This window comes from Furipterus horrens, unplaced genomic scaffold, assembly GCF_987537825.1.
Source record: "Furipterus horrens unplaced genomic scaffold, mFurHor1.1.pri manual_scaffold_10, whole genome shotgun sequence".
Classification (NCBI taxonomy): domain Eukaryota; kingdom Metazoa; phylum Chordata; class Mammalia; order Chiroptera; family Furipteridae; genus Furipterus; species Furipterus horrens.
This window is the reverse complement of record NW_028327180.1, coordinates 82,104,232-82,117,296: the sequence shown is the minus strand read 5'-3', so window position 1 is coordinate 82,117,296 and position 13,065 is coordinate 82,104,232.

Genomic DNA, 13,065 nt, shown 5'->3' with positions numbered 1-13,065 from the left:
TGCCGTCAGAAGTGCTGGAATCAGAAAGGGCCGCTCCGCTGTCAACTCCGAGGACACATGTTGCGCTGAGTGCATGGGGTCAGGAAGCCCCTCTCACGTCTGCCACAGCTGCCCTTCGACACCCACCGAGCCAGCGATGGCTATTTCAGTTTTCCAGGGCTGCCGTGCCAAGGTACCACTGACTCCATGACTTAAACACTAGCAATGTGTTGTCTGCCAGTTCTGGAAGCTAGAAGTCCAGGGTCAAGGCATGCCAGGATTGCTTCCTTCTGAGGGCCATGAGGGGGAATCTGTTCCAGGCCTCTCTAGAAGCTTCTGGCGGTTTGCTGGCAGTCTTTGGCATTCCTTGGCTTGTAGATGCATCAGCTTGCTGACTGCCTTTATGTTCACACGGCGTTCTGCCTGTGTGTGTCTGTCTCCAAATTTCCCCCTTTTATAAGGACATCAGTCATATTGGATTAAGGTCTACCCTACCTTAATATGACCTCATGTTAACTAATCATGTCTGCAACAGCCCTACTTCCAAATAAGGCCAAATTCTGATGTGTTGAGGGTTATAACTTCAACATATGAATTTTTGGGAAAGACAGTTCAACCCATATATGAGTAATGGAACATTGCTCTGGAAAATTCCATATGGTGGTGCTTGATGTCAGCTACAATGGAGAAGCAGGGGTATGACCTTCATCTAGAACCCTAGGAGTCCTGGGGAATGCTTTTTGCTTATTAGACTTCACAGTAATGAAGGTCTTCTAGGAGTAGGTTGGATGGATGCTCTGCTAACCCACCAAACCGCTGTCCTAAATCCATCTGACACCCTCTACCCACCACCCCAGCCTGGGTCATTCTTCAAAAATTCACACCACTGAGCAGAGGAACTTGGGAGATCTAGAAACAGCACTGTCTCAGAAACCAGGAGTTGGGAGTGAGAGGCCTGGTCTTCCCCTTAACTTATAGGGTGACAACCACAGCTAACCAAAAGCCACTGGCAGGAAGTCCTGCCATCCACAATTCACTTGACATGCACCATGGTGCTCACTGTCATTAACACACTTTAGAACCTTGTGCCACATGCTGGGAACTGACATCATACATTTTTTCCACAGGCTATCCCACCCAAATTTGTTTCTTTATTTTTTCTTGCCACCCTGGGATTTTTAAAAAATGAAAATTGTCTTCCAACCATGACCAATTGCCTGCCACCGCTTACTGGGGGACATTGGGCAGCTGATTATCCCAAGCTGGGCCTCAGTTTTTTTGTTTGTACAATAATGGGGTTGGACAACTTGTTACTGAGGAAGGGACAGAGAAAACAGTCACGTAGACTGGATGTGGCTGCTTCTGCCTGGGAGGGGTGAGACCTGACTCACTTCTAGGTGACTCTGTTGACTCGTAAAAGTAAGACCTCCTGGACCCAGCCCAGAGAAGAGGGAAAGATAGGGGATGAAGTATTTTCATCATACAGTAACAAGTGTTTGTTTTTTAATTTAAAAATAGTATTTATTATTTGAATAGATAGCATCTGCCTATTGTCCCCATCAAAAAGGTATAAATGGTGTACGATGAACAGTAAAAGTTCCCCCCCAAGTCCAGCCCAAAGCCATCCTCTTCCCCTCCCCAGAGGAAATCTCTGTTATCAATTTTTCGTGTAGATCTCCCGAGGAGGCCTAGGCAAATGCTAGCAGGTTCACCTACACATATACACCAATACAGTCTCCGCAATTTTTTTACAGATACGGGCATGTTGTTCACACTGTTCTGAACTTGACTTCATTTACTTGATAACGCATCTCAGATTACGCAGCCTGTCATCATATAGAGGGCTGGGTCCTGCTGGATGGATGCCATCGGTCCTGTGTGAATGTATGGATGAGCCCTTAGAAGGTTTCTAATCCTTTCCTGTTATTGACAATGATGCCGTGCCTGTCCTGCCTCCTGTGTCATTGCTACGTGGGGCGCTTCTCTCCGACGAAGGCCTAGAAGAGCCGTTGTTGGATCACAGGTTGTCTGCATTTGGGATTCTGAGATATATTGTCCCGTGTCCCCACACAGGGGTTGTAACCAATGTGTCCTCCCACCAGCAGAGGAGGAGAGGCCTCTTGCTCTCCTTAGGCAGCCAGAGGGAGAGAGAGGAGGGGGATGAGAACCTGGGAGGAGCATGGGGTAGGACGGAGGGAATCCATAAATTAAAAAATAGAAATCAGAAAAGATAGAAGTAAAAATAGAAGTCCCTAATACTTTTCCTAAGCCTGGAGCAATACCCCATTTTGGAAACCACAGGCCTAGCTTCAGGAAAGCATAGAGCTGGCTTGTCCAAGGGACTTAGAGGTGTGTGTGTGTGTGTGTGTGTGTGTGTGTATGCGCAAAAGCACATGTACTAGTTCAAGAATGGAGGTGCTGGGAGATTTGGGAGGCTTGGGACATGGGAAGGTTTGGGGTGGGGGTGTTCTTGAGTGGCAGGGGCCTGGGCTGAGCTTGCATTGGAGCCCTGAGTGAGGAGGGGACCGTTGCTGCACGGTAGATGGGCTGGACCTGAATTAAGTGTCTTGGCTTGGGAGCAGCTCAGCAAGATCCCTGTACCGCAACTTGGGCTCCATGAGCGGGGGAAACTTTCAGCGTCATAATGATCCCATTCCCCAACCCCAGAGTCCTCTTAGATAAATCTTTTGCCTCCTTAGATAATTAGCTTAACTATGAGGACTTAGTTATATATTATATTACAATTATATGAAACATTAGGGACTTCTATTTTTACTTTTACCTTTTCTAATTTCTATTTTTTTTGTGTTAAGAGAATATAATATATTAGTGTAATAGTATTTTAGAGACTTCATATGGTATTATTTAAAAAATAACTTACTTAAAATTAAATTTATTTATTCAAGTAATTATGGAGATTGAGGTAGCCCCCAGCCCATTTTTCCCCAGGAGGAAAATGACTGCTGTTGCAGGTGGCTCAGTTTGACAGAGAACCCAAGAGTAATGTGATCACTGTTTCACCTGCTTATCATAGAACAAGTTCATATTCACTGCCTGTGTATAAGAGGGTTATGGTAACAGAGGGGAGTTATCGGAGACAATTTCCAGCTATGAGCAACCTGGTTGATGGAATTAGGGAAAATTACTTTAAAGTCTCCTCTGGGCCTTGGCTTAAGTTTTGCTTGTCCATCTCGCCCCTCTGCTGCTGCGGCCCCCTCCCTGCCTCCCTGTCCCCACCCCACCCATGTCTTCCCATCTGACACTCCTCAGCCAGCCCTGAGGACTGCAGGCTGACTCTAAGTCTTCATAAACCACCCAGGACTGTTAAACAAATCCTATAATTAGCAGCCAGGTTTTCTAAACGAAGTGAAAAATGTAACGCTACCCTCTGTTTGTTCACTGGGTGCTCAACGCATGTCCCATGACCCAGAGGAGCTGTGACTTTGGGTTTCCAAGAAGCCTTAATAAGGTAATGTTTATAAAGTTCTTAACTTTACAACTCTGCTGGAATACAACTCTGTGAAACAAGGAAAAACTGTAATTCCAAAGAGATACCCCCTACCCTCGTTCCTGCCCCACCCTGTCCCAATGGTGAAGAACGTTGTCCCCTTATGGGGTGGGTGGAAAGCCCCAAGACTGAGATTAAAAGAAGGGAGTTCTGACCTCAAATCTGACCATGATTTGCTGTGTGACATTGTATCAGTCTCTTTCCCTCTCTGGACTTGATTTTTAAAAATAAATCTTTATAAATTCTGTAAAGTACTATTTCAGTCTCCCCATCTGGAAAAGAGAAGAGATGATGAGACTTGCTTCTTCTAAAAGTCCCTTCAAACTCTGACATTCTGTAGTTTGATTCTGTGTCTGTCTGCCATTGGGTTTGTCTCAAGGAAGGATTCTTCCCCAAATGTGCCCTCTCTTCTCTGGACTCCACAGAAGGACTTGAACTGGGTAAATCTAATTTGGGGTTGGCAAGACACATAGATATACCTTTGCCTCCTGTGGCTTTGAACCCTTAAGGGCCTCTCTCGTGACATAAAATACATAAAAAATAATGTAAAAGTGACTTGGGGTGGTGGTGGAATGCTTTAACTCTTCAAAGGAATTCAAACTGGTCAACATGAGGAACAGCGCAAAGAACCAGGGTTGTGCTGTCTGGGGATGGTAGCCACTGTTAAGTTAACGTCACATTTTAACGTTATGTTAACATTGTAATAGCTGACATTTATTGAGTTCTTTCTATGAACCAGACTCTGCTGAGGGCTCACATCCATCTTCTCAGTTAACCTCAGAGCAAATCTGTGCGGTAGGTACTTTCTCATCCTCATTGTACAGATTAGAAACTGACAGTTAAGAGATGAAAGAATTTGCCCAAAGGAAATAAGTGGTTGGAACAGAGACTCCAGAACCCATTCTTGACATATATAGATCTGTTGCCTACAAACCTCTGATCCTTTGTGGAAGCAGATGTGATAAATCTTCCATCCCTCTCTGTCCCTGAGTGATTTCTGATGAGTAGAGCATGTACTTGTGAGAAAGACACCTTCCCTGGGCTAAGCCTCTAGGAACTGGGGGCTGTTTGTTACTGCAACACAACGTGGCCCCTCCCAGCTGATACCCCTTGTCGTAAGACAGAGGGAGCAGCTTGTTCTGGGTATTCCCAAAGAGCAAAGTGTCCTCAGCAGGTGGAAGAAGCAGGGAGGTGGATATTTAAAACAAGCAGAGGCTAACGAGAGACTCGGGAGCATTGCATAGGTGTATCACTGAGAAGCCGGCAAAATGACCGGTAAGGTCTTGTTGAGCCTGAGGCTCCAATAAATGCTCTAAAAAATTAGAAGATTTGGAAGTGATTCTGGAATGACGAGGTCAGAGCTAGCTCTGTGGTTGAGGTAATGGGACAGAATGCGAGGGAATCCCAACACGGAAGACAAAAATTACAGACATAGCTATGTGATCACCAGATTAAAGAGCCAAACCATCCCAGCGTTTCCAAGAACACACTACTGGAGAGAGGAAGATTGGGGTCATCCCAACCCTTGAATTTTCTCTGGAGCTGCCTGAGAAAACATGTCCCCCTGGCATCAGGCCCTCTCACCAGACACATTTCCCTCCAAGGTAGGTTTGTCCATAGAACACAGCTCGGCCATGTCAGCGGTCACTTGGATGACCTTGGGCACTTTGTACCCTGCCTAATGACAGGCAGGGGCACCCACCTGTAATTGCTGCCTAGTTCCAAAGCTCATTTCCTAAGCTGGGACAAAGGTTACGGTGGCTGGTGGTCAAAAGTGGCCTCAGGGGCTCAGGCTTTCAGCCTAAGCTCTGCCCCTTTTTCCGTGCTGTATGACCATGAGCACGTTATTTCCCATCCCTGGGCCTCAGTTTCCTCTTTTGTAAAGATCTTTATATTCACATGGAGTTGATACAAGGAGTAAATAAAGTCACCAATAAAAAAGTGCTCTGTAAACTGTAGAGTGCTATACACACGCCAAGGGTATCACACTTACCGCCAGGGCAATGATCGGCAGCATCTGCCTGGGTCCTCCATCTCTGTCTCTCAGGGTCAGAAACCCTGACACGGTCTTCTAACATTAGAACAATTACGGACGCTTCTTTCCTGGGAACCAGACTTTGGAAATGGTCAGATTCTACGAGGCATTTCTTCCACTTTCCTCAAAATACAATATTTAAATGAACTGACTTTCCAATGGAAATTTGGCAAGATTTCACATTCTAGAAACATTATACCTTCCTCCATGTGCCCCAAGAGCTGAGGTCATGGGCTTTCCAGGAGATCTGGCAGTTCCAAAGGAGGCAGTAGGTATAGGAGACTGAGAGGAGAGATGCCCAGCAAGAGTCCCTATACCGTAGGCTGGTCCTAAAATATCAGTATTGTAATATCTGCCATCCTCTATAAGAGCATCAGATCAGGAACTCTTTTAGCTGTTCGCTGCTGTATACCCACAGTATATGCTTAATATATATTTGTGAAATGAAGTGAATGAACCCTTCCCAAAGACTCTCAAGGGTCCTCATTGCCCATATCTTGAAATTTACAGAGTTTCCTAGGGAAGATACTGAAACCACCACCTGGGGCAGCTTCTCAAGATCACCTCTCAACAGGCTCAGGCACAAAGACAAGCTTCTGCGTGGAGGCCAGGGTTGGGATGCACTGGAGCCCTGAGAGCCTGCACATTTCTGAGGCTGTTTTCTTGTGGGGGTGGGGAGGCAGGTTGGGGATGTAGACCATCCAGGCTCCTTGCTGAAGTGTGAAATGATGTGTCTTGGAGTCACTGCCTGTCCCCCAAGTAGTGGGTAGTGAGTAGCTCTGAGGGTTTCTTTGTTTCCTCAGCCAGACCTGCCGTGGTCACAGGTCCCCGAGGCAGGCGTGGAGAAGCGCTTACGTCCATAAGACTTGCTGGCTGCCTGCAAGAAGCTTCTGCCTGACTCTTCAAAAAAAAACAAACAAAAAAAATTAACAAATAAAACACACACATACAAGACCCCATCCACAAATTTGCACTCACACAGATATATGTCAAAGCAAGTGCAGTCAAAACAGCACTGTCCAAGGCAATGACAGAAGCCGATATGTAAGGCAGACTTTGGTAAGTATGATCCATTTTTAGCTTTGTTCTGGGGAGCAGGACTTTGACCTTCCAAGCTGCAAAGGAAGTTCCCTCTCCCTTTCCCAAGATTTCTTTCCTATAAGCAGCCAGAAGACACCAACCCCCTTCTTTTCCCATCCTTTGTGGCCCAGGCTTCCGCCTCCACTGGGGTCTACACTCTGGGGGTCTGAAGAGAACACTTCTCATGCTGTACCCCCTCTTCCTACTTCTGCTAGTGGATGGAGCTTTCCACCCAAAATACAGATCCACCCTGCAAGAGGAGGGGCTGGCAGCTCTGGGGGAAAGCCAGAACTCTGGATCTTGTAAGTCCAGACGTCCTGTAAACTCCCACCCAAGTATAAACATCCCTTGGGACTGAGAGGAGGATATGCTGGGGGGCAGGGGCCCGGCGCCTCCATCTGCCCTGGGGACAGGCTGTTTATTCCACGTCCCTCACAGGCCTGCTTGGGCTCCTTGTTGCCCCAGGTCTGGGCAAATCAAGGCCGGCAGGACAGCCCCAGGTGGTGTGGGGTGGGGGTCGGAGGCCTTGGCCGTAACACCTAAACCTCTCAGTGCTGGAAGGGAACTAAAGCTCAACAAACCCAACCCTTTTCTCTTCTCAACTCTCCCTCACAGCATTGCTCTTCTGGCTTCTGCTGAAATGCCTTGGCTGACGAGGAGTTCACTCTTTCCCAGGGCAATCCATTCTATTATTGGGACGCGGCACTTAGAAAGTTCTAGAAAAGAGCTGACTAGAGTTGTCCTGTGTGACCCGATTGAGCAGAGCTAAAAACAACGTGCACAACGAAACAATAGCAGGGCCACCCATTGGGTACTGCTCTGTGACAGGCACTTATCTCGTGAAATCCCCCTTTCTTTTGAGGAGGACAAATGGGCTCAGAGAGGTTAGGCCTTTTGCCCAAGGTAACCCAGCTGTTGCGTTCGAAGTTTGTGCTTTAAATCTTAGTCTATACTGCGTCTTCACAATCAAAAACAAGAACAGCACATAAACCCACAACACAACATACAATACACAGGGACACCGTGACAACCCTATGAGGTAACCACAGCTCACTGAGGTCAGACAAGGTGGACATAAGAAGCTACATGAGAAGGGGCAGAGCAAGTGTCCAGCCACCTTTTCTGCAGTCTGCAGTCTGCAATCTCCACTACACCACATTGCTTCACGGGGCAAGGGGTGGGTGGTGGTGAACCCTAGCATAATGAGAGAAAACTTTTACAATGATCATGATCATTTTCAACAGCTAGAGCTTTAAAACGGGGGTTGTGTGTCCTCAGAGGGAAAGCACCTCCCTGTGCTGGAGGCCTCCAGCGAAGGTGCTTTAGGAGGGGTTCTTCCTTGGGTAGGAGCGACACAAGATATCCTGCAGCTCTGAGGGTCTGTGGGTGGCAAGTGCTAACAAGAGACTAGGCATGGTGCAAAGTCAATACGCGAGCCAGAAACAAACGTGGTGTTTTCAAGGCTGGATGCCGGGCAGAAGGGAGGCCTAGGTCACCCAGTCCCAGAGCACAAGCCCACCTTTTAGACTCCAACCCCGACTCATACTTCCTTGTCTGCCCCCTGTGCGGGAGGAGGCATTGGCACCTGGCCTGGGCAGAGGGTCAGGCGGAAGTGGCGGCCCCTCTGTACATCCCAGGGGCCGCCCATTCACCATGGCCTTTCCCTTTTTTGAGAAGTGGGAGCTTGCTGGGTCTGTTCCCACCAAAAGTGTTCCCGTCCAGGGAGCTTAAAATAGTGCCTCTTGGCCAGGGCTCTGGAGTGAGCAGTGAGGCAGGCATTTGTGCAAATATGGGCCTGGGAGAAGGACTCTCACCCGGGAGGGTAGAGGGTGGGGTGGGCAGCGTGGCAGGAGAGCCAAGACCTCCTGCAGAGGATGCGCCCTCCTGGCCACAACCCCGTCCGTCTTGCAGTAGAGGCGCCAGCTAGTCTCCTCCTGCCGCCCCAGCCCCTTACTGGGTTCACTTGGACTGGTCTTTAGACTGAATCCAGAGGTCCGCCAGGCCCAGCTGATGTTCCAGGGTGGGCCCACTGGAAACGGGCCTCTGCGTTCTTCTGCTGGTTCTATCCTTGTCCCCACCTAACAATGCCCTTCCTACCTAGGAGCACTCCAGAAATATCCTTGCAGGTCCAACTCAAAACTTGTTTCAACAAAACAGTGACGACGGGCTCCACCATTCATCGAATGCTTACTTTTGTCAGGCACTTTGCTAAGTGCTTTAACATGCATCCTTTCATTTGGTCTTCACAACAATCCACTGAGGGCCTACTTATTATTATCTCTACTGTGCAGAAGAAACTAAGGCTCAGAGAAGCCAAGTAACTTTCCCAAGGTCACATAGGTGTGACCTGGTAGAGGCAAGATTAAAGTTCAAGTCTGTCCACCTCTGGGGTCTGAACTAGCCCTTGGGCTGCACCTCCTCTTCTGGGTTCCTGCTGCTCTGGCCTCCCATTTTCCATCCCAGAATTATCACCCTGTAGGACAGACCGCCGGTTTAATTCAAAGCATGAAGTAGTGAGTGACTCCTACGTGTCAGGAACATTCCTGGGTGCCATGCCCACATATGGCGAGTTCTCAGGTCCCCCTGAAAAATTCTTGTTCAGGTTTGGGCTCAGTGACCTCCCCAACATGCAGTGTCCAGATTGTTTGAGGATATCAGGGCGAGCTTGAAGCAAGCACAGACACCCCTCGATGACCAAGTGACCAGCTGGGCATTTCCCCTCCTGTCCCAGTGGCAATGCTCCTCTCCTGTCCCACTGTAGGAAACAGCATGACATAAACCAGACAAGCTTGCTTTGAATCCTCTATGACATTGGCTCCCTGAGCCTCAGTTTCCCCATTCTATATTCGGGATAAAATTAGGACCTCCCCACAAGGGTGGGTGGGAGGATTTAATGAAACAATGTATGCGAAGGACTTAGCACCATGTCTGCCAGTCAGTAACTAGGTGTTAAGCAGTAAGTAGATGCTATTATTACTAACTGTTATTTTCTGAAAATTACAGTGTCCAGGTGTCAAATGGCTAGGGCCTGGCACATAGTGGGTGCTCCAAGTGAAGGGCATCACTCACACAGCAGACAGAAGCCCCCACACTACCCCTCACCCTGCCGTCCCCCACTCCTGACTGGCTGTGCCATTCCTGGGCACTGGTCCTCATTCACAGCAGGGTGACTTGGGCAGCCAGGGGCAGGCAGAGGACCTGAACCCACTCTCCTGGACCCCCCTTATTTTCAGCCCCAGGGCCTATTCCAGAGAAAAGAGGTGGCTGGTGTGGAAGTTCCATCAAGGTTTGCGGGGCTCTTCAGGGATGTCTGGTGGTGCCACCTGGTGGTAAGCACAGCGCTGCTCCCGGTCAGGCCTGTGGCCAGGGCTCTCTCTGGTGACTCCAAGTGTCACCACCCTCTACTCCTTGCTCTCCAGCCCATCCGCCCCTTCCCTCATTCACATGTACCGACCACCTCCTGTGTGTAAAGGTTTAAGGACCTCAACTCGGCTGCGGTACGGAAGCTGCTGAACTCCAAGTCATGATGCCTCCCTCTCAGGCCTGGCTCTGACCTGTGGGGTTGGGTCCCTCTGTGGCCTGCCGGAATTCATGCTCAGGATATCCCTGAAGGCAGATGACCCGCCAGTGGTTTCTAGAAACCAAGGCTGGAGGAAGGGGCCTCTTCCCTGGCCTGAGCTGCTCAGGAAGGAGAAACCCCATGACGGTCACTGGGCCCATCCTTGACTCCCTGCAGGACCTGCCTGGGTACCCCACAGATCTCCCTCTCCACTGGGAGGAGTCTGGGGTCCCCAGAAGGACGGGCCCGGCTTCTGGGCCCCTTCCAGACCTGCACAGAGGCCCAGCTGGGCCCAGAGCTGTATGTAGAAAGTTTGGGGAAGAGTAGTAAGAACGAGGAGACTGAGTTGTACTCTGCCCAGCTTTCCCCAGCCCTGGCACTAATGTGCTGTATGACCCACCTTGGCCTTGGTCACCTTGAGGTAAAATGGGGTGGGGTCGGGGAGTAAGCAAGATGGCAGGTGACAATCCCTGTGGCGCCCAGACTTGCTGTCACTAAAGTGCAGATCGCAGGGCCTGCTACGTCAGTGTTCCAGGGCCAGGACTGTGGACTCTGTATCAATAAGCGCTGAGGCTGGAAGCTGAGGAAGCTGATCACTCCTGATTGGGAGACAGAGATGATGAGGATGGCGTGGTGGTTTCAGGGTTCCTGAGAAGCAGAGGAACCCCCTGCAGCTGGTCTCCTTCCTTCATTTCCCTGCCTTTCTGTGGAGGTAGGGAAGGGTCCCTGGCTGCCTGTCTGTCGGACCCAGCGGCCAGCAACAGCAGAGGGGCAGGATGCACAGCACACAACTAGGCTGCCCCCAACCTTTGCACTGGTTCCAAGGACAGTGGCAGTGGGGCTGGGACAGTCTGGGGTGGGAGTGGGGGCCCTTGGTGTCTGAGGAGGTATTTTCAGAGTCTCCCTCCCTCTGGAGTTTCCAGCAATAGAATGGAACCCTGTCTACTATTTGACCAAATATGGTGGTATCTCTCGATGAGCTCAAGCCTCAGCCAGCTTCTCAGTTATGCTGTGGAAACCTGCCCTGGACAGATTAATCTTGTGACATTCAGGAGTGCCTCGCACCCCGCGTTCTTCCCCTCGGCCAATTCCTGTAAATGGCCAAGAGTGGCCCCTCAACAAGACACTGCAGTCCTGGATGTCTGTTCACAGTGTCCCGCCCCTGCCCTCTTCACACTCCCTTCAACCCCCTCTTCTGCCTCCCTGGGTGGACTCACTTGCTCACAATTGGTTGGGCTGTTCACTTGAGTGAGAGACCTCGACCAGCGACCTGCTGGGCTGGTCAGTTCAGTACGTGATTCCAGGACACAGAGACCCTGGGGTGACCTGAGCTCATAGAGCTGTCTCCAGAGTTGGTGAAACCTAGAGCTCCCTCAGCCAGGAGGGTGGGCCAGAGCGGGTAGAAAGGAGACTTGGCTGAGCAATGGGAGCTGCGCTAGCTCCAAGGCTAATTAGAGCAACTGATGTTCATAAAAACAATTATAAAATTATATTATAATAATTTTCATAATAAACAGTTAAGTGTTTATTGAGCAGTTACTATGTGCCAGGCACTGTGCCAGCTGTTCAACATGGGTTATTTCTTTTATTTCTTATAAGAGTCCCAAAGGTAAATGCTTTGTTGGTTCCCATTCTAGAGATGTGGGAACTAAGCCTTGAAAGATTTCAGGGAGAAATGGGCCAGGCCACTGTTGATTCCTGGGCATGACACCCATTTTGCAGAGAAGGAAACGGAGGCTGAGAGAGAATCAAAGTCACAGACAGTCCCATGGGGCCAGGTCCCTGGAGTGGAGACCTTCTCTATGCACGCAGGAACAGGACAGCAGGAAGGCCAGAACAACTGGCCACTGCGTCCTCATGGATCTGAGACTTGGCTCGCAGGATAACGTAGATTCAGAAACACATTCCCAGCAGGCCAGAATTGCACAGAAAATATCCCAAGAAAAACAGCCTGGGCTGGTGGATAGAGCCCAGCCACAGCACCAGGGATGGACCCCAGCTCTGTCATCTGTAACTCACTGTGTAATCCAGGACAAGTCCCTTCCTGCTCCAGTCAGCCTCAGTTTCCCCACCTGTGAACTAAGGAGGCGGAACTCTGGTCATCAAGGGCTGTTGAGCTCACCTGAGACTGGCTGAGGCAGGAGTGCCTGAGTCTGTTTCCCTGGGAGCCGGGGCCTGTGTCCTGGTCCTGGCCAGCACGCTCTGAGAACATTTGCTCTCCTGACCAACGGACAGCCCAGCCGTCCCTCCTCTGCCCTCACCCCCTTACCATCCCCAAAGCAAACGAAGCTGATTGTCTTAGCCGGCGCTGTGGGTGCTGGCCGGTCGGCCGGCCGCAGGCCACAGGCGGAGGTGCCACCCGCCAGAGCCCCACCAGACACACAGGGCATTGTCCCTCAGTCAACAGCCCCTGGGCACCTCGGCCGGTTCCTGGCCTGCCCCCACGCCCCTCACCGCCTGCCACTGCGCCAGGCCCAACCAGCTGGGGGCCCAAGGCTCCCAGCCGAGGACGAGCCCACCCACCCCCAGCAGCCCCCTGATGAGCTATAATTGCTTCGCTCCATCCTGTTGCTGCCATTCTCTTGGTGGAGGCATCTGGGGTTCCAGGCGGGCGGCAGCTGCAGGCTGACCGCCTGGCTCGTCGGGATGGACTGGCTGTACAACCTGGTACGTGGCGCTTCCCCACCCCACCCCCACCCCTCTTTAGGGACCGGGTATTTCGGTACTTCTTTCCTATTGATTAATGTCTGCCTCTGTTTGGCTTGGAACCTGCAGAGTTCTCCCTCTGTCCTCTCCCCCAGGACTAGAGAGAAACAGACTGGTCTCACAGACTGCAGCCATGGCCAGTAGCTCCGGCCTCTGAATGCGGCTCGGCCCATCCACACTGGAGCCCTTTCAGGCCAA